Consider the following 25,155-nt stretch of genomic DNA (forward strand, 5'->3'; position numbering starts at 1 on the left):
TACCCCAAAATTTGGGATTTGTACCCCAAAATTTGGTAATTTTGCCCCAAAATCTTGGGTGTGCACCCCAAGAAGTGGAATTTTTACCCCAAAATCTGTGATTTTTAGCCCAAAATTTGAAATTGAGGCCTGGAAACTACCCACATTTTGGCGGGAAAAAAAGGGGGATGGCCCTTGGAAGAGGAGTTTTTGGGGTTAAAAATGGATATTTAGGGGCTGGAGGATGAGGAATTTGGGGGTGGGGGGGCGGGCTTCAGGTCTGGATTTGGGGTAAAAATCCAGGGTTTGGGGGTAAAATGTCTCAAATTTTGGGTATAAATCCTGGATTTTGAGGTGTGACCTCCCCTGAATTTTGGGTAAAACTGCCGATTTTGAGGTAAAAAATCCAGGATTTGGGGGTAACCCCCCCATTTTTAGGGGTCTGCACTTCATGTTTTGCAGTAAAACCTCCAGATTTGGGGTTAAAAATAATTTTTTTGGGGGGTAAAAATCACTTTTTGGGGGGGTGTGCGCCTCAAATTTTGCAGATAAACCCCCAGATTTTGTGTAGAAATACCTGATTTTGAGGTAAAACTCCAGGATTTGGGGGTAAAAGCCCCATTTTTGGGGGGCGTGCATCTCAGATTTTGTGGTAAACCCACCAGATTTGGGTTAAAAATCAATATTTTGGGGGTAAAACCCCAGAATTTGAGGCGTAAACTGGGCCCTCGAACGCAATTTCCTACTACTTTTGACACCAAAACAGCCCCAAATCGACCCCAAAATGCCACAAATCCCCCCAAAAATGCTTGAGTCTGTCCCCCATTTTGTACCCAAGAGTGTTAACTCGCTGTTTTTGTGGTTTTTTTTCCCCCAAAAATAGCGCTTTTGGATGATGTCACAGAGGCTGAACAGGACGATCTCCACGAACTTTGGGCCACGGCCTCGACCTTCATCGTCCTCTTCATCCTCAGCCTCTTCTACAGCGCGACCGTCACCCTCATCAAGGTGCCCAAAACCCCCGTGTTTCACCCCAAAAACCCCCTGGCCCCAAACCCCCCATTTCCCCCCCTAAAACCCCAATTTTTGCCCCAAAACCACCTTTTTTTTTGCCCCCAAATTCATATTTTTTGCCCCCCAAACCCCTTTATTTCCACACAAAATCCCTATTTTTCCCTTCTTGCCCCAAATTCCCTATTTCTTCACCCAACCCCCCCTATTTTTTGGCCAAAAAATCCCTATTTTATCCCCCAAATCCTTATTAAACAATTAATTCTATTATTTTCCCCAATTCCAGGTGAAATAACCCAAATCCCGACTCGAAAACGCTGCCGGAAATCACCAGAATTTTTTAGAATTTATTTTTGGAATTTATCAGAATTTAATTGAAATTATTGGTAATTTTTATAATTTGGAAAGTTTTTGTATTTTTTTTTTGTAATTTTGTTGTATTTTCTTGTATCTTTTCAGAATTTGGGGGAATTTCCTGGAATTCTCTCTTCACCTTGTAAATATTTTCCACCCTCACAATAAAAAATTCCCAATTTTCTCTCGTTTTCCACCTCAAGATCTTTGACACCTTCCCGCCATTTTCCACCCTCCATCTTGATTCCCTTCCCTCCATTTTCCATCCTCCATCTTGATCCCCTTCCCTCCCATTTCCAGACCCTCCCGCCATTTTGTTCTGGGAACTGGGGCACATTTGGGGACCCAGTTTGGGGCCGTTGGGGCTCAGGACCAGCGTCCATCTCACCACCAGTACCCGCAGTACCACCAGTATGACCAGTACAACCAGTAGCCCCAGTACCACCAGTACGACCAGTACCAGTGTGATTGGTGCATCAACAGGGTCTCAAGATGGAGGGAGCAACTTAAAATGGAGGGAGTTCCCAAAATGGAGGGAGAGTCTCAAGATGAAGGGGAAGGAAACTCAAGATGGAGGGGAAGGGATCTCAAGATGGAGGGGAAGGGAACTCAAGATGGAGGGGAAGGGAACTCAAGATGGGGGGGAAGGGAACTCAAGATGGGGGGGAAGGGAACTCAAGATGGAGGGGAAGGGAACTCAAGATGGGGGGGAAGGGAACTCAAGATGGGGGGGAAGGGAACTCAAGATGGGGGGGAAGGGATCTCAAGATGGAGGGGAAGGGAACTCAAGATGGAGGGGAAGGGAACCCAAGATGGAGGAGAAGGGAACTCAAGATGGAGGGGAAGGGAACTCAAGATGGAGGGGAAGGGAACTCAAGATGGAGGGGAAGGGATCTCAAGATGGAGGGGACGGAACTCAAGATGGAGGGGAAGGGAACTCAAGATGGAGGGGAAGGGATCTCAAGATGGAGGGGAAGGGAACTCAAGATGGAGGGGAAGGGATCTCAAGATGGAGGGGAAGGGAACTCAAGATGGAGGGGAAGGGATCTCAAGATGGAGGAGAAGGGATCTCAAGATGGAGGGGAAGGGAACTCAAGATGGAGGGGAAGGGAACTCAAGATGGAGGGGAAGGGAACTCAAGATGGAAGGGAAGGGAACTCAAGATGGAGGGGAAGGGATCTCAAGATGGAGGGGAAGGGATCTCAAGATGGAGGGGAAGGGATCTCAAGATGGAAGGGAAGGGATCTCAAGATGGAGGGGAAGGGATCTCAAGATGGAGGAGAAGGGAACTCAAGATGGAGGGGAAGGGATCTCAAGATGGGGGGGAAGGGAACTCAAGATGGAGGGGAAGGGAACTCAAGATGGGGGGGAAGGGATCTCAAGATGGAGGGGAAGGGAACTCAAGATGGAGGGGAAGGGATCTCAAGATGGAGGGGAAGGGAACTCAAGATGGGGGGGAAGGGAACTCAAGATGGGGGGGAAGGGAACTCAAGATGGGGGGGAAGGGATCTCAAGATGGAGGGGAAGGGAACTCAAGATGGAGGGAAGACCTTGAAATGGAGGGAGACTCTCAAGATGGCGGAAGCGTTTCAAGATGGAGCATCAGAACATGGAGGGAAGGTCTAAGATGGAGAGGGGATCTCACGATGGACGATCCCAATGGATTCCTGGCCCTTCATCTTCTCCATGTTGGGACCCTCCCTCCATCGTGAGATCCCCCATCTTGACTCCCTCCCACGGCCATGGGACCCTCCATCTCAACATCCTCCCTCCATCTTGAGACCCCCCGGTCCATCTTCATCTCCTCCCTCCATCTTGATTCCCTTCCCACCGTTTTCCATCCTCCATCTTGATTCCCTTCTCTCCACTTTCCATCCTCCATCTTGATTCCCTTCCCTCCCATTTCCAGAGCCTCCCGCCATTTTGTGTTGGGAACTGGGGCACATTTGGGGACCCAGTTTGGGGACTTTGGGGCTCAGGACCAGCGCCCATCTCACCCCCAGCACCCCCAGTACCCCCAGTACCCCCAGCACCGCCATATTTGGCCGTTGTCCCCCATCATGGTGACCCCAAACCTTGTACCTGGTGCCACCACCAGCATGACCAGCAAATGACACACAAATGACATTTTGGGGAGAAAAAGACCCATTTATTGGAGGAAACACACATTTTTTGGGGGGTAGCACCCAATTTTTGGGGGGAGCACCCAATTTTGGGGGAAATGGGGCACCCATGGGCACCCCAAGGAACCCAAGGGAGCCCCAGAATTGCCCCTGGGCACCTCAAGAGCACCCGGGGACCCCAAAACCCCAGGGGACCCCAAAGTCCTGCTCTGCACCCCGAGGGCACCCATGAGCACCCTAAGAACACCCCATGGGCACCCATGAGCACCCCAAAATCTACCTGGGCACCCCAAGGGTCCCATGAGCACCAAGGACACCCCAAAACCTACCTGAGCACCCCAAGGGTCCCATGAGCACCAAGGACACCCCAAAACCTACCTGGGGACCCCAAGGGTCCTATGAGCACCCAGGGGACCCCAAAACCTACCTGGGCACCCCAAGGGTCCCATGAGCACCCCAAAACCTCGCTGGGCACCCTAATGGCACCCATGGCCACCCCAAAACCCCAAGAGCACCCTAATAGCACCCATGTGTACCCCAAAACTTACCTGTGCACCCCAAAGGCAACCAGGGGCAGCCAAAAATCACAAGGGTCCCTAATGGCACCCAAACCCCCTCTGTGCACCCCAAGAGCACCCAAGGGACCCCAAAACCCATGGAGCACCCCAAAAACCCTGAGGGCACCCATGGGCACCCCAAGAGCACCCAGAGGAAGCCAAAAATCCCTCAGGGCAGCCCAAGAGCACCCCAAAATTGCTCTGTGCTCCCCAAAGCCCCAGGGGCACCCATTTGCACCCCCAAATCTCCCCTTGTGTACCCCAAGAGCACTCAGGGTACCCCAAAACCCCGAGGGAACCCAAAGGGCACCCATGTGCACCCCAACCCCCCCTCGAGTACCCCAAAATCCCTAGGGCACCCAGGGCACCCCCAGGAGAACCCCCCAAAATCCCTCTATGCACCCAAGGGCACCCAGGGGACCCCAAACCCCCAGGCAACACCAGGTCCCCCCCAGAAATGGGGACCCAGCCCAGCCATGCTCACCCTTGCGATTACTTAGCAAAGCTCAGCTTAGCGATGGTCCAGCAAGGCTCAGCTTAAATAGTATCTAGCATAGCCCAGCTTAGATCTGGCCTAATAATGCTCAGCTTTGATATTATCTAGCAAAGCCCAGCCTAGAGCCATCCCAGCAAAACTCACCTTTGATGTTATCTAGCAAAGCTCAGCCTAGAGCCATCCCAGCAAAGCTCAGCTTTGATATTTTCTAGCAAAGCCCAGCCTAGAGCCATCCCAGCAAATCTTAGCTTTGATATTTTCTAGCAAAGCTCAGCCTAGAGCCATCCCAGCAAAGCTCAGCTTTGATACTGTCTAGCAAAGCCCAGCCTAGAGCCATCCCAGGAAAGCTCAGCTTTGATATTATCTAGCAAAGCTCAGCCTAGAGCCATCCCAGCAAAGCTCAGCTTTGATATTATCTAGCAAAGCTCAGCCTAGACCCATCCCATCAAAGCTCAGCTTTGATATTATCTAGCTAAGCCCGGGCTCGAGCCATCCCAGCAGGACTTAGTTTTGGTATTTTCTACCAAAGCCCCGCCTAGAGCCATCCCAGCAAAACTCAGCTTTGATATTATCTAGCAAAGCTCAGCCTAGAGCCATCCCAGCAAAGCTCAGCTTTGATATTTTCTAGCAAAGCTCAGCTTTGATAGTATCTAGCAAAGCCCAGACTAGAGCCATCCCAGCAAAGCTCAGCTTTGATACTATCTAGCAAAGCCCAGCCTAGAGCCATCCCATCAAAGCTCAGCTTTGATACTATCTAGCAAAGCCCAGCCTAGAGCCATCCCAGCAAAACTCAGCTTTGATATTTTCTAGCAAATCCCAGCCTAGAGCCATCCCAGCAAAGCTCAGCTTTGATACTATCTAGCAAAGCCCAGCCTAGAGCCATCCCAGCAAAGCTCAGCTTTGATACTGTCTAGCAAAGCCCAGCCTAGAGCCATCTCAGCAAAACTCAGCTTTGATATTTTCTAGCAAATCCCCGCCTAGAGCCATCCCAGCAAAGCTCAGCTTTGATACTATCTAGCAAAGCCCAGCCTAGAGCCATCCGATCAAAGCTTAGCTTTGATATTTTCTAGCAAAGCTCAGCCTACAGCCATCCCAGCAAAGCTCAACTTTGATATCATCTAGCAAAGCTCAGCCTAGAGCCATCCCAGCAAAGCTCAGCTTTGATATTTTCTAGCAAAGCCCAGCCTAGAGCCATCCCAGCAAAGCTCAACTTTGATATCATCTAGCAAAGCTCAGCCTAGAGCCATCCCAGCAAAGCTCAGCTTTGATATTTTCTAGCAAAGCCCAGCCTAGAGCCATCCCAGCAAAGCTCAGCTTTGAAATTTTCTAGCAAAGCCCAGCCTAGAGCCATCCCAGCAAAGCTCAGCTTTGATATTTTCTAGCAAAGCTCAGCCTAGAGGCATCCCAGCAAAGCTCAGCTTTGATATTACCTAGCGAAGCCCGGCCTAGAGCCATCCCATCAAAGCTCAGCTTTGATATTATCTAGCAAAGCCCGGCCTCGAGCCATCCCAGCAGAGCTTAGTTTTGATATTTTCTAGCAAAGCCCGGCCTAGAGCCATCCCAGCAAAGCTCAGCTTTGATATTATCTAGCAAAGCTCAGCCTAGAGCCATCCCAGCAAAGCTCAGCTTTGATATTATCTAGCAAAGCTCAGCCTAGACCCACCCCATCAGAGCTCAGCTTTGATATTATCTAGCTAAGCCCGGGCTCGAGCCATCCCAGCAGGACTTAGTTTTGGTATTTTCTACCAAAGCCCCGCCTAGAGCCATCCCAGCAAAACTCAGCTTTGATATTATCTAGCAAAGCTCAGCCTAGAGCCATCCCAGCAAAGCTCAGCTTTGATATTTTCTAGCAAAGCTCAGCTTTGATAGTATCTAGCAAAGCCCAGACTAGAGCCATCCCAGCAAAGCTCAGCTTTGATAGTATCTAGCAAAGCCCAGCCTAGAGCCATCCCATCAAAGCTCAGCTTTGATACTGTCTAGCAAAGCCCAGCCTAGAGCCATCCCAGCAAAACTCAGCTTTGATATTTTCTAGCAAATCCCAGCCTAGAGCCATCCCAGCAAAGCTCAGCTTTGATACTATCTAGCAAAGCCCAGCCTAGAGCCATCCCAGCAAAGCTCTGCTTTGATACTGTCTAGCAAAGCCCAGCCTAGAGCCATCCCAGCAAAACTCAGCTTTGATATTTTCTAGCAAATCCCAGCCTAGAGCCATCCCAGCAAAGCTCAGCTTTGATACTATCTAGCAAAGCCCAGCCTAGAGCCATCCCATCAAAGCTTAGCTTTGATATTTTCTAGCAAAGCTCAGCCTAGAGCCATCCCAGCAAAGCTCAACTTTGATATTATCTAGCAAAGCTCAGCCTAGAGCCATCCCAGCAAAGCTCAGCTTTGATATTATCTAGCAAAGCTCAGCCTAGAGCCATCCCAGCAAAGCTCAGCTTTGAAATTTTCTAGCAAAGCTCAGCCTAGAGCCATCCCAGCAAAGCTCAGCTTTGATATTTTCTAGCAAAGCTCAGCCTAGAGGCATCCCAGCAAAGCTCAGCTTTGATATTACCTAGCGAAGCCCGGCCTAGAGCCATCCCATCAAAGCTCAGCTTTGATATTATCTAGCAAAGCCCGGCCTCGAGCCATCTCAGCAGAGCTTAGTTTTGATATTTTCTAGCAAAGCTCAGCCTAGAGCCATCCCAGCAAAGCTCAGCTTTGATATTATCTAGCAAAGCCCAGCCTAGAGCCATCCCAGCAAAGCTCAGCTTTGATACTATCTAGCAAAGCCAGGCATAGAGCTGGTCTAGCAAAGCTCAGCTTTGATATTATGTAGCAAAGCCCACTTTAGAGCCTTCCTAACAATGCTCAGTTTCATTAACACCCAGCAAGCCCAGTTTAGAGATTGTCTAGGAAAGCTCAGCTTTGAGGTTTGCTAGTCAAGCTCAGCCTTAATCTCTAGGTGAGACCTAGAACTGTGGGATCCAAGCTCAGGCTCAGCCTCCAGCAAATCCCAGCTTTAAGCTTCACTCCCAACCCTCCCCCTTCTGTTTCATTTTTCCTAGTGAAGCCCAGCTTAAAGCCAGGCTCTAAGCCTTTAGGCTGCCACTGGGTGCAGCACCCCCCCACTGCATCCCCACCACCCAACCGATCCCCAGTTAAAGCTGAGGTGACCTCTAATGCTGAAGGGTGGGGTAAGCCCAAGCCTAAAGCCAAGCCTAAAGTCAAGCTTAAGCCCTGGTTTTGCAGACCATTTGCCCCACTCCACCCCCCTGTTAGCCCCCCCCCAAAGCCCAAGTTACACCAACAGCTGACAGGGGTTTAAGCCCAAGCTTAAGCCTAAGCCCAAGCCTAAAGTCAAGCTTAAGCCCTGGTTTAGCAGCATGACTCACCGGCGCCGCAGACTGAGACAGGGGAGGGACTGTGGGGGGGGGTTGACCCCATAGACAGAGGTCACATGACCCCTTCACATCATCAATGGGGAGCGGGGCCCCGTTTTTGGGGTGAGAACCTGGGTTTACAGGAAATTCTCACGCCGGGGGGAGGGGGGGCAAGACTTCCTGTTTTTTTGGCGGGGTTCCTCTGGGACCACGCCCAAGATGGCCGCCGTTCTGTCTCCGCAGCCCCCGCTCATGCACCCACCGTCTTCTCGCTCCTGCCCTGTCCCTGCGACTCCGATGCCACCAGCGTCACCTTCGGCTGCGCCGCCCTCGACTTCTTCCCCCTCCCCGGGGCCATCACTTGGGGGTCTCTAAATGGGGGTCTCACCTTCCCCGCCACCTCGGGAGCCAACAGCGCCTCCTACAGCATCAGCAGCCTCGTCACCGTCCCCGCCAGTGACCTGAATCGCGCCAACTTCCAGTGCCAGGTGGATTATGGGTACTTGAACCCGGTCACCCACGAGATCCCAGGTAAGTTGGGGGTTAGGCTGGGTCTAGACTCTGCTCCAGGCTTGGGGGACAGCTAGGAGGGGTTGGAGTTGGGCCCAGCCTTGTACAAGGGCTTGGGGGACATCTAGGAGGGCTTGGAGTTGGGCCCAGCCTTGTACAGGGGCTTGGGGGACATCTAGGAGGGCTTGGAGTTGGGCCCAGCCTTGTACAAGGGCTTGGGGGACAGCTAGGATAGGCTGGAGTTGGGTCCAGCCTTGTACAAGGGCTTGGGGGACATCTAGGAGGGCTTGGAGTTGGGCCCAGCCTTGTACAAGGGCTTGGGGGACAGCTAGGATAGGCTGGAGTTGGGTCCAGCCTTGTACAAGGGCTTGGAGGACATCTAGGAGGGCGTGGAGTTGGGCCCAGCCTTGTACAAGGGCTTGGGGGACAGCTAGGATGGGTTGGTCTTGGTCCTAGACTTGCTCGCAGTCTTGATTGAGGTCATGGTGGACACCTAAGATGGGTTTCAGTTGGTCCTAGTTTGGGTGAGGTCTTGGTGGACACCTAAGAGGGGTTGGTCTTGGTCCTAGCCTTGTTTGAGGCCTTGGTGGACATCTAGAATGGGTTGGTTGCTCCAAGTCTTGGTCCTAGACTTGACTCCAACCTTCTATGACATCTTTCTGGACACCTAAGATGGGTTGGCCTTGGTCTTAGACTTGGTTCTAACCTTGTTTGAGGTCTTGGTGGACACCTAAGCTGGGCTAGTCTTGCTCCTAGAGCTAGTTCTAACCTTGGCTGAGGTCTTGGTGGACATCTAAGGTGGGTTCTTTCCTCTAAATCTCATTCCTAGCCTTGATTCTAACTTCATTTGAGGTCTTGGTGGACATCTAAGGTGGGTTTCTCTTAGGCCTGGTCTTACATGACATCTTGGTGATCTCCTAGGTGACGAAATCTGTACCGACCCGCCATCCAACCCGGTGACCAAGCTCCTGGCCGACCCCAACACCTACCAGGCTGAGCAGAAGATCCTCCTCCTGTGTCTCCTGGAAGGTCCCACCGCCAGCTCCGCCCAAGTGCAATGGCTGGTGAACCATGAGCTGGTGAACCTCCCCCAGCAGGTGACGACGTGCGGTGACTCCTACAGCAGCCAGGTGAACGTCAGCCGGCAGAGCTGGGACCTGGGCGCCGAGTTCTCCTGCCGGGTGACCCACCCAGACCTGGCGACACCCCAGGTCCTCAACATCAGCACCTACTGCTCAGGTGAGGAGGCGGTTGGGTGGTTGAGGAGATACTTGGGTGGTTAACTCCATAGAGACACTGGATCTTCATGTGGTTGGTTGAGAAGAGAAGATGGTTGGATGGTGGAGAAGATGGTTGATTGGTGGAGAAGATGGTTGGTTGGTCGTTTGGTTGGTTGGTGGAGAAGGCAGTTGGTTGGTTGGTTGGTGGAGAAGAAGGTTGAGAAGATGGTTGGTTGGTTGGTTGAGAAGATGGTTGGTTGGTTGGTTGGTTGAGAAGATGGTTGAGAAGATGGGGGGTTGGTCGGTTGGTTGGTTAGTTGAGAAGATGGTTGGTTGGTTGGTTGAGAAGATGGTTGGTTGGTTGGTTGAGAAGATGGTTGGTTGGTTGGTTGGTTGGTTGGTTGAGAAGATGGTTGGTTGGTTGAGAAGATGGTTGGTTGGTTCGTTGGTTGGTTGGTTGGTTGAGAAGATGGTTGGTTGGTTGGTTGGTTGAGAAGATGGTTGAGAAGATGGTTGGTTGGTTGGTTGAGAAGGTGGTTGAGAAGATGGGTGGTTGGTTGGTTGAGAAGGTGGTTGAGAAGATGGTTGGTTGGTTGAGAAGATGGTGTGTTGGTTGGTTGGTTGAGAAGATGGTTGGTTGGTTGAGAGGATGGTTGGTTGGTTGGTTGGTTGGTTGGTTGGTTGGTTGGTTGGTTGGTTGAGAAGATGGTTGGTTGGTTGGTTGAGAAGATGGTTTTTGGTTGAGAAGATGGTTTTTGGTTGAGAAGATGGTTGAGAAGATGGTTGGCTGTTTGGTTGGTCAGTTGAGAAGATGGTTGGTTGGCCAGTTGAGCCACTTGACCCGTCGTCCATTTTGGCGCCCACTACCCCAACCACCTCCCGCCGGGACGTGCCCTCCGGGCTCCCACCCCCCCGTCCCACGCCCGTCATGGTGCCCGTGACCCCGCCCCCAGGTCCCAAACCCACGGTGGAGGTGGCGCTCTACCCCCCGACCCTGGAGGACCTTTACGTCACCGGCAACGCCAGCGTCACCTGCGTGGCCACCAACGTCAAGACGCCGGACGAGGTCAAGTTCACCTGGAGGCGGGACCGGGGTGACGCCATCGACGTGACGTCACTGCCCCCCGAGCGATTGGCCAATGGGCTTTACCGCCTCACCAGCGTCCTGAAGATCTGCGCCGAGGAGTGGAACTCGGGCGAGAAGTTCACCTGCGAGGTCACCGACCCCGACCTCGGCGACAACATCACCAAGTTCGTCAAGAAAGACCTCGGTACGTCCCGCCCCCGCTAAGCCCCGCCTACTCCAGTACCCCCTGCGGGGAGGGGGTGGGCTGGGCATCCAAGATGGCGGCTGCCAGGAGGGGTTACTGGGGGAGGGAGCCCTACTGGAAGGTTCTACTGGAAGGGCGTGGTCAACTGGGAGGGTCTACTGCTCTACTAGGAGGGCGTGGCCTACTGGAGAGGTCACGTGGAAGGGCGTGGCCTAGGGGGAAGGTCAACTGGGAGATTCTACTGGACAACACCGGCCTACTGGGAAAGGCCTAGCTTACTAGGAAGGCTTAGCTTACTGGGGAAGACCTAGCTTACTGGGAAGGCCTAGCTTACTGGGGAAGACCTGTGCTACCAGGGAAGGCCTAGCTTACTTGCAAGGCCTATCTTACCAGGGAAGGCCTAGCTTACCAGGGAAGACTTAGCTTACTGGGAAGGCCTAGCTTACCTGGGAAGGCCTAGCTTACCTGGGAAGGCCTAGCTTACTGGGAAGGCCTAGCTTACTGGGAAGGCCTAGCTTACCTGGGAAGGGGCTAGCTTACCTGGGAAGGGGCTAGCTTACCGGGGAAGGCCTAGCTTACCGGGGAAGGCCTAGCTTATTGGGGAAGACCTAGCTTACCGGGGAAGACCTAGCTTACCGGGGAAGACCTCGCTTACTGGGAAGACCTAGCTTACCGGGAAGGCCTCGCTTACTGGGAAGGCCTCGCTTACTGGGAAGGCCTCGCTTACCAGGGAAGGCCTAGCTTACCAGGGAAGGCCTAGCTTACTGGGAAGGCCTAGCTTACCAGGGAAGGCCTAGCTTACCGGGGAAGGCCTAGCTTACCGGGGAAGGCCTCGCTTACTAGGAAGGCCTAGCTTACCGGGCAGGCCTCGCTTACCAGGGAAGGCCTAGCTTACCAGGGAAGGCCTAGCTTACCGGGCAGGCCTAGCTTACCGGGCAGGCCTAGCTTACTGGGCAGGCCTAGCTTACTGGGCAGGCCTAACTTACTGGGAAGGCCTAGCTTACCGGGGAAGGCCTAGCTTAGCAGGGAAGGCCTAGCTTACCGGGCAGGCCTAGCTTACCAGGGAAGGCCTAGCTTACCGGGCAGGCCTAGCTTACCGGGCAGGCCTAGCTTACCGGGCAGGCCTAACTTACCAGGGAAGGCCTAGCTTACCGGACAGGCCCAGCTTACCGGGCAGGCCTAGCTTACTGGGCAGGCCTAGCTTACCGGGCAGGCCCAGCTTACCGGGCAGGCCCACCCGCCGCCCGCTGACCTCCCTCCGCCCGCAGACGCGCCGGTGAAGGCCCCGTCCGTGTTCGTGTTCCCGCCGCCGGCCGAGGAGCTGGCCCGCCAGGAGACCGTGACCTTGACCTGCCTGGCGGCCGCCTTCCACCCGGCGGCCATCTTGGTGACCTGGACCCACGGCGACGTCCCGGTGGCGCCCGAGAGCGTCTCCACGTTCGAGCCGCGGCGCCAGGGAGACACCTACAGCACCTACAGCCTCCTGGAGGTGCCGGCCGGGCAGTGGCAGCGCGGAGACACCTTCTCCTGCGTGGTCGGCCATGACGGCATCCCCATGAACTTCATCCAGAAGAGCGTGGACAAGAGCTCGGGTAAACCCGCCAACGTCAACGTCTCGGTGGTTTTGGCCGGTGCCGATGACACCTGCTACTGAGCACCACCGGGGGGTTGTGTTTCTGCATTAAAATAAAGAAAAATACCAAAAAAACCCACCCTGAGAAGGTTGTATTTTGAGCAAAAGACCCAACGCTTGGGGAGGCCGCCGTTCAAATAAACCCCGCCCCTTGGCTTAATTGTCATTAGCGGTGGGGTTAATTAGGTGGGGATGGGTGAGAGATATGAGGGGGGTTTGCATTTTGGCATTTAAATTTTAAAAAATGCAAAAAACGCAAAAAACATCCCCAAAAAACCCGTGCTTGCAGCAAAGCTTGGGTAGACCCCATCACACAAGGCCCTGCCCCTCAAATAAACCCCCTCCCCGGCTTTAATTGTAATTAAGGCGGGGATTAATGAAGTGAGGGGTGTGTGGGAGCTCTAATTGTGCATTAAAATTAAGAAAAAATGCAAAAAAACGGCCCCCAAAAGCTCATGTTTTAAGCAAAAAGCCCAACTGCTGGGTAGGCCTTATGTGCTACCACTCAAATGAACCCCACCCCTTTCCTTAATTGCAATTAAGGGTGTGGTTAATTAAGTGGGGAGGGGCGAGGGACTTGTGGGAGGTTGTAATTAGGCAGCTGGATAAGAAAAAAACATGAAACCAACCCCCAAACTCATATTTTGACCCCAAAATCCCAATTCTTGAGAAGGCCTCATTGGCCGCTTTGCTCCAAGAGAGACCAATTTGCCCCAAATCAGCGTTTTTCACCCTAAAATATCAACCGAGCTCAACTAACGAGGAGGTTTTGGGGTGTTTAAGAGGAGCTGGGTGGAAAAAGTGTTGAAAACGGGCAAAAATTGGTATTTTTACTGCTTGAAGCAAAAATCCTCTCAGGTCTTTTAATCCCAGGAGGTTTTGGTGAATAATTGGGTGGAAAACGGGCAAAAATGTGATTTTTTTGGTGCACCTCTCAAAAAGGGTCATGAGTTCTTTGCTTATAATGCTGTTTTCAGGCAAGATTTGGGTAGAAAATGGGTGAAAACGGGTAAAAAAGGGTGGCCCTAAAGCCTCCCACTCCCTTTGCTCGTAGGTGGTTTTGGGGCAAGAAATGGGTGGAAAATGGGTGGAAATTGGGGGTTTTTGGGGCTTGCGGCAAAAATCCTCGTGGCCCCTTTTCCCGGGGAAGGTTTCACTGGAGAATTGGGTGGAAAAGGGGTGGAAAAGGGGTGGAAAAAGGTGGAAAAGGAGTGGAAAAGAGGTGGAAAAGGGGTGGAAAAGGGGTGGAAAAGGGGTGGAAAAGGAGTGGAAAAGGGTGGAAAAGGGGTGGAAAAGGGGTGGAAAAGGGGTGGAAAAGGGGTGGAAAAGGGATGGAAAAGGGGTGGAAAAGGGTGAAAAAGGGGTGGAAAAGGGGTGGAAAAGGGGTGGAAAAGGGGTGGAAAAGGGGTGGAAAAGGGGTGGAAAAGGGTCCTTGTTGACGTCCTCTTTGTCCCCAGTGTCCCCCACCCCTGTCCTGGTGCTGCTGGGCGATGAGTCTCCAAGCCAAGGGGAGGAAGACGCCACCGACCTCTGGACGGCCGTGACCTTCGTCATCCTCTTCCTCCTCAGCCTCTTCTACAGCACCGGCGTCACCCTCTTCAAGGTACCCACCCCACGGGGGGCTCCTCGCTGCCTAATTAATGGTTAATTAACACATGGCGTCTTCCCCCAGGTCCTGTGACACCACGGGAGGGCGAAGACCCTCAACCTTGGGTGGTCCCCTCCATTTCAAGCCATTCTTGAAGATTCAAGGATCCATCGGGTGGAAAAACAATAAGTTTTCCCTTGAAATCGCCCCGATTTTCGCCAAAATCAACCCATTTTCTGTTAGGAAATCGCTCCAAATTCCACAAAAAACCAAAAAACACACCAATTTCCCCCCCAAATAAACCCATTTTTAATCTATAAACCACCCCGAAATCCTCAAACTCCAAAAAACCCAATTTCTCCCCATTTCTACCCCCCACCTTTACTTCTGTGCCGCGTCTACGTGCCCGAGGCCCCAAAATTGCCCCTTTTGGCCCCAAACAAAACTCATCGAATTCTGTTTACTGTATCAAATAGTTTCATTTCTCCTCTCTCAGGGTTTTTTGGGGCTAAATGAGTCATTTTTGCGCAGACGCTGGTGCCGTTTCCCCCCCAAGTTGCTCTCGAGCTCCCCCGGCATCGTCTGGATGTTTTTTGAGGGGGCAGCAGGTGTTTCCTGTTTTTCGCAGCGCGTTTCTCCCTCTGAGTCATCAGCTGCTCCCAAAGCAGCTGTTTTTCACCCCAAAACGCTTGGCAGCTTTTCCGGTGCGAGAAGAACAGGGCGAAAAGGAAACAAACAGGTGTTTTATGGGCAATTTGTCCCTGTCGCCCCTCGGAGACGAGGAATTGGGGAACAAATTGGGTGTTGAGCTCCTTTTGGGGGTTTTTCACCCCTTTTTTGGTGTTTGGGGTGGGTTTTTTTGTCTGTTTTCTGGTGTTGTGGGTGGAGGCACCAGCACAGAGTGGGGGAGGGGGCTTGGGGGGTTATTTTGCCTGTTGGGGGAGGGGAAAAGGGGTCGTTAGGACGCGATGGACAACTCAAGCCAACGATGACCAACCCAGCCCAAGGATGGTCAATCCAATAATGGTCAACCCAACCCAACCATGACCAACCCAACGCCATGATGACCAACCCAACCCAACGATGACCAACCCAACCCAACCGTGACCAACCCAACCCAACAATGAGCAACGCAGCCCCATGATGACCAACCCAACCCAACGATGACCAACCCAACCCGACGATGACCAACCCAACATGATGATGACAAGCTCAACCCAGCGATGACCAACCCAACGATGACCAACTCAACCCAACGATGACCAATCCAACACGATGATGACCAACCCAACCCAATGATGACCAACCCAATGATGACCAACCCAACATGACGATGAGCAACCCAACCCCACGATGAACAACCCAACAATGAGCAACCCAACCCCATGATGACCAACCCAACACAATGATGACCAACTCAACCCAACAATGAGCAATGCAACCCCATGATGACCGACTCAACCCAACAATGAGCAACCCAACCCCATGATGACCAACCCAACACAATGATGACCAACTCAACCCAACAATGAGCAACGCAGCCCCATGATGACCAACCCAACACAACGATGACCAACCCAACACGACAATAACCAACCCAACCCAGTGATGACCAACCCAACACAACGATGACCAACCCAACAATGACCAACCCAACACGATGATGACCAACCCAACAATGACCAACCCAACACGATGATGACCAACCCAACAATGACCAACCCAACACGATGATGACTAACCCAACCCAACGATGACCAACTCAACCCAACAATGATCAACCCAACAATGACCATCCCAACAATGACCAACCCAACCCAACGATGACCAAGCCAATGATGACGATGGCAAACTGAACCAAAACTGAGGAAATATGGGGAAAGGGGACCCGGGGCACTGACACAAGAAGAAAAGACAGTGACCATTTAGGTGAGACTTGACTTGAAATACCAAAGCCGTTTAGAATCATTTCATTTCAGCTGGAACTGAACCTCAGGATCATTGAGTCCAACTCCAGCACTAACCCACATCCCTAAACCGCGCCTAAACGTCTTTTAAACCCATATGTATATATATATATAATGTCAATATTGCAAACGCATGCAGGAATCTGAAAGTCGAGACTTGTTTCTTTGCATCTGTGTCGTTGCTGGTGATAAACGAGAAATTACAGCTTGGACCTTATTTTGATGCACCACAGTGCAGCTCCAGACCACCTGCGGTAACACGGGTGTGAGTTATCATCAATAAAACCTATCGCAGTAATAATTAATATAAGCTGGTAACGTTTGTTGAGTTGTAGAACATCCCCCAGTTCCATCAACCTCATCACACTTGTGTTTCTTTCTCATATTCAAGTGGAACCTCCTGGGTTCCAGTTTGAACCCCTTGTCCTGTTACTAACAATGGCTCCATCTCCTGACACTCACCCTTTCCATATTGATCACCATTAATTAATCACCCCTCAGTCTCCTCTTCTCCAGCTCCAGCGCTGGTCTCCCATCCAAGTGCTGACCGGGTCCGACCCTGCTTAGCTTCCCAGACCAGCCATTCTCAGGGTGCTATGGCTGTATATATTATATACATATATGATCCCCAAGTATATCCTGATAGTATCTGAACTAAACCCTTTTCTCAAGCTCATCCTGCCGTCCCCAGGTCCCTTTTCCCTCCACTTCTCTCCTATAGGTCGTTCCCAACTTATACCGGAACCTGGATAATCCCAAAGCTGAGCTTTGCTGGGAGTGCTCTAGGCCGGGTTTTGCTGGGCAATGCCAAAGCTGAGCTTTGCTAGAACAGCTCTAGGCCGGGCTTTGCGACAGAATATCCAGGCTGAGGCCTCGTGACCAAATTCTGCAGAAATTCACCCAAATTTAGGGCCGGATGGGGAGTTTTTTCCACCGGGGGCGGCGCCTCGAGGGGGATTTTTTGGGTTGAATTCAGTTATTCTGGGGGGTTTTTGATTCCAGGATGAGCCTGGGAGGAGCCGCAGGGGCCAAAGTGCCGAAACGGACCCAAAAATCAGCACTTTGGCCCCAAAAATCAACCTTATGGCCCCAAAATCCTCCATTTTGGACCCCGAAGGCATCAACAACTGACGTCGTGGACCTAAAAATCAACATTATGGACCCAAAGTTCTTCATTTTGGACCCAGGAATCATCATTTTGGACCTAAAAACTGACATGGTGGACCCAAAAATCAACTTTCTGGACCCAAAATTCTCTATTTTGGATCCCCAAAATCATCATTTTGGACCCAAAAATTGATGTTATGGACCCCGAAATTGACCATATGGAGCTAAAAATCGACATTATGGACCAAGAATTCCCTGGTTTGGACCCAAAAATCTCTGTTCTGGACCCAAGAATCTTCATCACAGCCTCAAAATTCTCTATTTTGGACCCAAAAATCATCGGTTTGGACCCAAAAGCTCCAGATGCTCCAGAACGGACCCAAAATCTCTGGAATTCACCCCAAAATTTGAAGGGCTCCAGGATGGACCAAAAAGGCCAAATTTGGCCTCAAAATTCCAGGGAGCAACTAAAAATCCTCTGGTATTGAGCCCAAAATCCCTGGAATTGAACCCAAAACTTCGGTGTGGGGCTGGAGCTGTGGGGCAGGGAGATCTATGGGGCTGGTGCTGTGGGGCTGTAGCTGTGGGGCAGAAGCTGTAGGGCAGGGAGATCGATGGGATAGAGGGAGCTGTGGGGCTGGAGCTGTGGGGCAGGGACATCTATGGGGCAGAGCTACCTATGGGTCAGGAGCTGTGGGGTAGGAGCTATGGGGCTGGAGCTGTGGGGCAGAGCTGTCTATGAGGATGGAGCTGTGGGGTAGGAGCTGTGGGGCTGGGAGATCTATGGGGCAGAGCTACCTATGGGTCAGGAGCTGTGGGGTAGGAGCTGTGGGGCTGGAGCTGTGGGGCAGAGCTGTCTATGAGGGTGGAGCTGTGGGGTAGGAGCTATGGGGCTGGGAGAGCTGTGGGGCTGGAGCTGTGGGGCAGAGCTATCTATGAGGACAGAGCTGTGGGGCAGGAGCTATAGGGCTGGGGAAGCTGTGGGGCAGAGTTCTCTGGGGGCTGGGGGGAGCTGTCGGGCTGGAGCTGTGGGGCAGGAGCTGTGGGGCTGGAGCTGTGGGGCAGAGCTATCTATGAGGATGGAGCTGTGGGGCAGGGAGATCTATGGGACAGAGGGAGCTGTGGGGCTGGAGCTGTGGGGCTGGAGCTGTGGGGCTGGGGGAAGCTGTGGGGCTGGAGGTGTGGGGCAAAGCTCTCTATGAGGATGGAGCTGTGGGGCAGAGGGAGCTGTGGGGCTGGAGCTGTGGAGTAGGAGCTGTGGGGCTGGGGGGACCTGTGGGGCTGGAGCTGTGGGGCAAAGCTCTCTATGAGGATGGAGCTGTGGGGCAGAGGGAGCTGTGGGGCAGGAGCTGTGGGGCAAAGCTCTCTATGAGGATGGAGCTGTGGGGCAGAGGGAGCTGTGGGGCTGGAGCTGTGGGCTCAGGGCAATCTATGGGGTGGAAAGATCCATGTGGCAGGGAGATTCATGGGTCAGGAGCTGTGGGGTAGGAGCTATGGGGCTGGAGGGAGCTGTGGGGCAGAGCTGTCTATGAGGATGGAGCTGTGGGGCAGAGGGAGCTGTGGGCTCAGGACAATCTATGGGGCAGAGAGGTCCACAGGGCAGGGAGATCTATGGGTCAGGGCCATCTCTGGGGCCCGAGGCCCCTTCCCCACACCTGACCTCTCCCCCTCTCTCTGCCCCACAGCCACTCCCTCGCCCCCCATCCTCCTGCCCCTCTCCCCATGCTGTGGGGCCGCCCCATTGACCTCGGCCTGTATGGCCCTCGCCCCCTCCCCTGTCGCCATCACCTGGGAGGGCAGTGACGTCACCGATGACGTCATCATCACCCACCCAATCACCACGGACTCTCTCGCCCCCGTCCTCTTCGTCTCTCACCTGCGCCTGCCCCACGGCCGGACCCACAAGTGCCGCCTGGCCCATCCCCCCACCGGCACCCACGTGGTCAAGGAGATCAAAGGTAACGGGGGGGGGAGGGGGGAGAGGGTGGGGGAGGGGCCCTGGGCCCCATAACTGGTCTCAGATTTTCTCTTGCCCCATAGATCTGTCTGTGGGGCTGAGATGTTCCTCAAGGAACCTTCTCCCGTGGGAGGTCCTTCTACCCTACAAGTCGTGTAGGGTCTTCTCCTGCCCCATAAGTGGGCTCAGATCTCCTCCCACCCCATAGACTGGCCAATGGGGCGACATTCTGCAAAGACAGAACCTTCTCCCATGGGAGGTCCCTCCTGCCCCATAGATCCTTCCATGGGTCGAGATGTTCCTCGAGACCCACAGGCCCATGGGAGGTCTTTCCTGGCCCCATAACTGGTCTCAGATCTTCTCCCACCCCATAGATCTGTCCGTGGGGCTGAGATGTTCCTCAAGGAACCTTCTCCCATGGGAGGTCCCTCCTGCCCCATAGACCCTTCCATGGGTCGAGATGTTCCTCAAGCCCCACAGGTGGTCCATCCTGACCCCAGAATTCCTCCCAGGTCTTCTCCTGCCCCATAGATCCCACCTCCAGCCCCACAACTTCTTGCCCCACAGGTTGTCAAGGCCCCACGGTCCCCCCGGAGGTCCAAGTCCTGTCCAGCACCTCCTGCCGCCCCACCATTGGTGGAGAAGACACCGTGGAGCTCCTCTGCATCATCACCGGCTTCTCCCCGCTCACCGTGGAAGTTGATTGGTTGGTGGATGGCGCCCCTGGTCACGTGACTGCCACCGCCATGGCGCCGCGGCCCGAAGAAGATGGCGGCGCCACCTATTGGGCCAGCAGCAGGACCAACGTGACCCGGGAGGAGTGGCTGGAGGGGCGGAGCTTCAGCTGCCGGGTCAAGCACCCGCCCTCCGGATTGGTCACTGTTGGCCACGCCCGCTTCTGCACAGGTGACGTCATCAAGGGGAGGGGACAGCAAGGGAGAAGGTGGCATGGTGGCACCACCATGGTCCCACCACCCCAGAAGGTCCCACCATGGAGAAGGTCCCACCCAACCACCCGAAAAGGTCCCATGACCATAGTTGGTGCCACCAGGAGAAGGTCCCATGGTGGGTCCCACCACCCCAGAAGGTCCCACAGTTGGTGCCACCACCCCAGGAGGTCTCATGGTTGATCCCACCATGGAGAAGGTCCCACCCCACCACCTGAGAAGGTCCCATGACCATTGTTGGTGCCACCAGCAGAAGGTCCCATGGCCATTGTGGCACCAGGAGAAGGTCCCATGACCATGGTGCAGCCACCCCAGAAGGTCCCACAGTTGCTCCCACCACCCCTAAGGTCCCATAGTTGCTCCCACCACCCCAGGAGGTCCCATTGTTGGTCCCACCATGGAGAAGGTCCCACCCCACCACCCAGAAGATCCCCTTGACCTTCTCCTCCAGGTCTGGAGAAACTCAACCCCAAGCACATCGCCCTCCATGTCCTCCCCCCCACTGTTGGCGACCTCTACGTCACCCGCCAGCCCAACCTCCGCTGCGTGGTCACCAACCTCCCCAGCGACCTCGACCTCCAGCTGTCCTGGACCAAAGCCACCCCAGGTGTCCTCAGCCCGGACATGCTGGATCTGCGAGAAGAAGTCAACGGCACCTTGACGGCCACCAGCACCTTGAGGATCTCCACCGACGACTGGGAGGCCGGAGAACGCTTCACGTGTCGCGTGAGCCACCGTGACCTTCTGGTGCCCCTCAACAGGAGCATCGTTAGAGGTTCAGGTGGGCTGTCTTCTCCTCTGGCCCACCCCACCCCATCCCACCACCAGGAACCTTCTCCAGACCTTGGGCTCCACCCCAAAGCTTCTCCAGATCTTCTGTCCCATCAGGAACCTTCTCCAGACCTTTGATCCCACCACCCCAAACCTTCTCCAGATCTTCTGTCCCATCATGAACCTTCTCCAGACCTTTGGTCCCACCACCCAAAACCTTCTCCAGATCTTCTCCAACTACCTTCTTCTCCATCCCACCACCATAAACCTTCTCCAGATCCTTGGTCCCACCACCCCGAACCTTCCCCAGATCTTTGGTTCCACCCCCAACCTTCCCCAGATTTTTGGTTCCACCCCCAACCTTCCCCAGATCTTTGGTTCCACCCCGAACCTTCCCCAGATTTTTGGTTCCACCACGAGCCTTCTCCAGGTCCTCGGTCCCACCACAAACCTTCTCCAGATCTTCTCCTCCATCTTCTCCTCCCCAGGGAAGATCACGGCCCCCCTCATCTTCCTCCTCCCCCCGCACCCCGAGGAGCTCCAGCACCCCACGTTGACCTTGACCTGCCTGATCCACCGTTTCCACCCGGACAACCTGGAGGTCCGATGGTTGAAGAACCACCAGGACATCCCCATGGACACCTACGTCACCACCCCCCCGCTCCGTGATGGAACCCAGGAGGTCACCTTCTTCGCCTACAGCAAGCTGAGGGTCCCCAAGAGCAGCTGGTTGGCTGGAGACGTCTACAGCTGCTTGGTTGTCCACGAAGGGCTGACCTTGAAGATGGCCCAACGTCAAGCGCAGAAGAACCCGGGTAAATGAGGTCCCACCACGTTGGAGAAGACCTTTGTGAGGCAAAGAGTCAATAAAGTCGCAAGCGGTGACAAGCAGTGGCCACCAGAAGGTGGTTGTGATGTGGTGGTGTCTCTTGGGGACAAGCGGGAGGTGGGACAAGGTCCAAGGTGGAGCTGGGACCGTGTTGGAGAAGGTTGGAGATGGTGGGAGGTCGTTGGAGAAGGTCCAACGTGTAGGTGGGACCATGTTGGAGAAGGTTGGAGATGGTTCTGAAGGTCCTAGATGGAGGTGGGACCTTGAAAGAGATAGTTGGAGAAGGTTGAAGGTCTCAGAAGGTTCTAGAAGGTCCAAGGTGGAGTTGGGACCTTGAAGAAGATGATGGGAGAAGGTAGGATGGTGGGAGAAGGTCTAGGGTGGAGGTGGGACCAAGATAGGGAAGGTTGGAGAAGGTCCCAGAAGGTTCTAGAAAGTCCAAGGCAGAGGTGGGACCATGTTGGTGGGTGTGAGACAATGGGAGATGGTTGGAGAAGGTTCTGAAGGTCCAAGGTGGGACCTTGAAGGAGATGGTTGGAGAAGGTGGGAGATGGTTGGAGATGGTTGGAGGAGGTTGGGAGAAGGTTCTAGAAGGTCCAAGGTGGGACCTTGAAGGAGAAGGTTGGAGATGGTTGGAGAAGGTTGGAGAAGGTTCTAGAAGGTCCGAAGCGAGACCTTGAAGGACATGGTTGGAGATGTTTGGAGGAGGTGGGAGATGGTTGGAGATGGTTCTAGAAGGTTGGAGAAGGTCCTAGAAGGTCCAAGGTGGGACCTTGAAGGAGATGGTTGGAGATGGTTGGAGGAGGTTGGAGAAGGTTCTAGAAGGTCCAAGGTGGGACCTTGAAGGAGATGGTTGGAGATGGTTGGAGGAGGTTGGAGAAGGTTCTAGAAGGTCCAAGGTGGGACCTTGAAGGAGATGGTTGGGAGATGGAGATGTTTGGAAATGGATGGAGAAGGTTGGGAGAAGGTTCTAGAAGGTCCAAGGTGGGAGATGGTTGGAGATGGATGGAGAAGGTGGGAGATGGATGGAGAAGGTTCTAGAAGGTCCAAGGTGGGAGATGGTTGGAGATGATGGATGGAGATGGTTGGATATGGATGGAGATGGATGGAGAAGGTGGGAGATGGTTGGAGATGATGGATGGATGGAGATGGATGGAGATGGATGAAGAAGGTGGGAGATGGATGGAGATGGTTGGAGATGGATGGAGAAGGTTGGAGAAGGTGGGAGATGGATGGAGATGGTTGGAGATGGATGGAGAAGGTTGGAGAAGGTGGGAGATGGATGGAGATGGTTGGAGATGGATGGAGATGGATGGAGATGGTGGGAGATGGCTGGAGAAGGTTCTAGAAGGTCCCAGGTGGGAGATGGTTGGAGATGGTTTGAGATGGATGGAGATGGTTGGAGATGGATGGTGAAGGTTCTAGAGGTCCAAGGTGGGAGATGGTTGGAGATGATGGCTGGAGATGGCTGGAGATGGCTGGAGAAGGTTCTAGAAGGTCCAAGGTGGGAGATGGATGGAGATGGATGGAGATGGATGGAGAAGGTTCTAGAAGGTCCCAGGAGGTCCCCCCGTGCTCTGTCCCCCCAGGGCTGACGCTCCCGCCCGGCGCCCCCCCGGAGGACGACGCCCTTGACCTCGAGGGTCTCGACATCGCCCTCGGCCTCTTCATCACCCTCTTCCTCCTCAGCGTCACCTACGGGGCCACCGTCACCTTCCTCAAGGTGGGGCCGCGCGATGACGTCATCGCCCGCGCTGACGTCATCGCGGGGGGGGGCTCTGTGTCGCCTGTGGGAGGGCGGGGCGCCGTCGTGACGTCATCAGTGACGTCATCGCGGACGGGGCTACACAGGGGGGAGATGGTGGAGGTGCCACCACCCTGATGTCACTTCCTGCCCCCTCCCCTTTTGTCCCCCCCTCAAGGTCAAGTGGTTGGTCGCCGCCATCTTGGCCCTTCGGCCCCGCCCCGGCCACGCCCACTGTGACATCATCAGAGAGGGGCTCTAAAGCCCCCACCCCCGAAATCCCCAATTTTCACCCCAAAAACATCGATTCTCACCGCCCAATAAACTCGGAGCTGCTTGGGGATGTCGGTGTCTGTGGGGCGCTATGGGGCACTTGTGGGGCGCTGTGGGGCGCTATGGGGCGCTGTGGGGCGCTATGGGGCGCTATGGGGCGGTTATGGGTCGCTATGGGGCACTTATGGGGCGCTGCGGGGCAGTTGTGGGGCAGTTTTGGGGCGCTGTGGGGCACTTATGGGTCTCTAGGGGGTGCTGTGGGGCACTTATGGGGCGCTGTGGGACAGATCTGGGTCGCCGTGGGGCACTTATGGGCCTCTAGGGGGTGCTGTGGGGTACTTATGGGGCGCTGTGGGGCAGTTGTGGGGTACTTATGGGGCGCTGTGGGGCAGTTGTGGGGCAGTTTTGGGGCGCTGTGGGGCACTTACGGGTCGCTGTATTGCACTTATGGGTCGCCAGGGGGCGCTGTGGGGCAGTTGGGATGGGGGTGGGGTGGGGGAGGGGCGCTGTGGGGCGGGGCCGGGGGGGCGGGGCCTGGGGGGGGGCGGGGCGGGGCCGTGGGTCAGGAGCCGCTTGTGGGGCAGCAGGAGGCAGTGGCGCCGTGGGGCAGGTAATGGGCCCGGACGCCTGGGTCCCTTTTTTTGGGGGGGGTGTTGGGGTCCCCTGGGTGCTCTTGGGTGCCCTTTGGGGTCATTAGGGCACCCATGGGTGCTCTGGGGATTTTTGGGGTGCCCCTGGGGTTTTGGGGTCCCCTGGGTGCCCCTGGGGCTTTGGGGTGCTCAGGGAAATTTTGGGGGTGCAAAGAGGTACCTTGGGGTGCACTTGGGGTTTTTGGGTGCCCAGAGGAATTTTTGGGGTGCCCTTGGGGTGCCCAGGTAGGTTTTGGGGTGCTCATGGGGTGCCCATGGGTGCCCCTGGGGATTTGGGGTCCCTTGGGTGCTCTTGGGGTGCAAAGAGGCACCTTGGGGTGCCCAGGGGGGTTTTGGGGTGTCCATGCGTGCTCATGGGACCCTTGGGGTGCCAGTGGGGTTTTGGGGTCCCCTGGGTGCTCACGGGACTCTTGGGGTGCCGAGGTAGGTATTGGGGTGCTCATGGGTGCCCATGGGTGCCGCTGGGATTTTGGGGTGTCCTTGGGTGCCATTAAGGTGCCCTTGTGATTTTTGGGTGCCCCTGGGTGCCCTTGGGGTGCACAGGTAGGTTTTGGGGTACACATGGGTGCTATGAGGTTGCTCTTGGGGTGCCCATGGGTGCCATTAGGGTGCCCAGCGGGGTTTTGGGGTGCTCATGGGACCCTTGGGGTGCCCAGGTAGGTTTTGGGGTCCCCTGGGTGCTCATAGGATCCTTGGGGTGCCCACGTAGGTTTTGGGGTCCCCTGGGTGCCCCTGGGTGCTCATGGGACCCTTGGGGTCCCCAAATAGGTTTTGGGGTCCCCTGGGTGCTTATGGGACCCTTGGGGTGCTCA

General features: G+C 54.5%; 2 gene segments (V, D, J or C); both read left to right on the plus strand.

Annotated features, from left to right (window-relative positions):
• The first annotated feature begins 1,757 nt into the window (after nucleotides 1–1,757).
• LOC309452850 (Ig alpha chain C region-like) lies at nucleotides 1,758–12,836 on the plus strand. The segment is given in 5 exons: nucleotides 1,758–1,791; nucleotides 8,120–8,407; nucleotides 9,308–9,625; nucleotides 10,560–10,877; nucleotides 12,146–12,836.
• Nucleotides 12,837–18,865: 6,029 nt separating this feature from the next.
• Nucleotides 18,866–21,717, plus strand: LOC309452848 (immunoglobulin heavy constant epsilon-like). The segment is given in 4 exons: nucleotides 18,866–19,130; nucleotides 19,697–20,035; nucleotides 20,528–20,857; nucleotides 21,336–21,717.
• The last annotated feature ends 3,438 nt before the right edge of the window (nucleotides 21,718–25,155 follow it).

This window comes from Streptopelia decaocto (assembly GCF_964273445.1).
Source record: "Streptopelia decaocto genome assembly, contig: HAP1_SCAFFOLD_630, whole genome shotgun sequence".
Classification (NCBI taxonomy): domain Eukaryota; kingdom Metazoa; phylum Chordata; class Aves; order Columbiformes; family Columbidae; genus Streptopelia; species Streptopelia decaocto.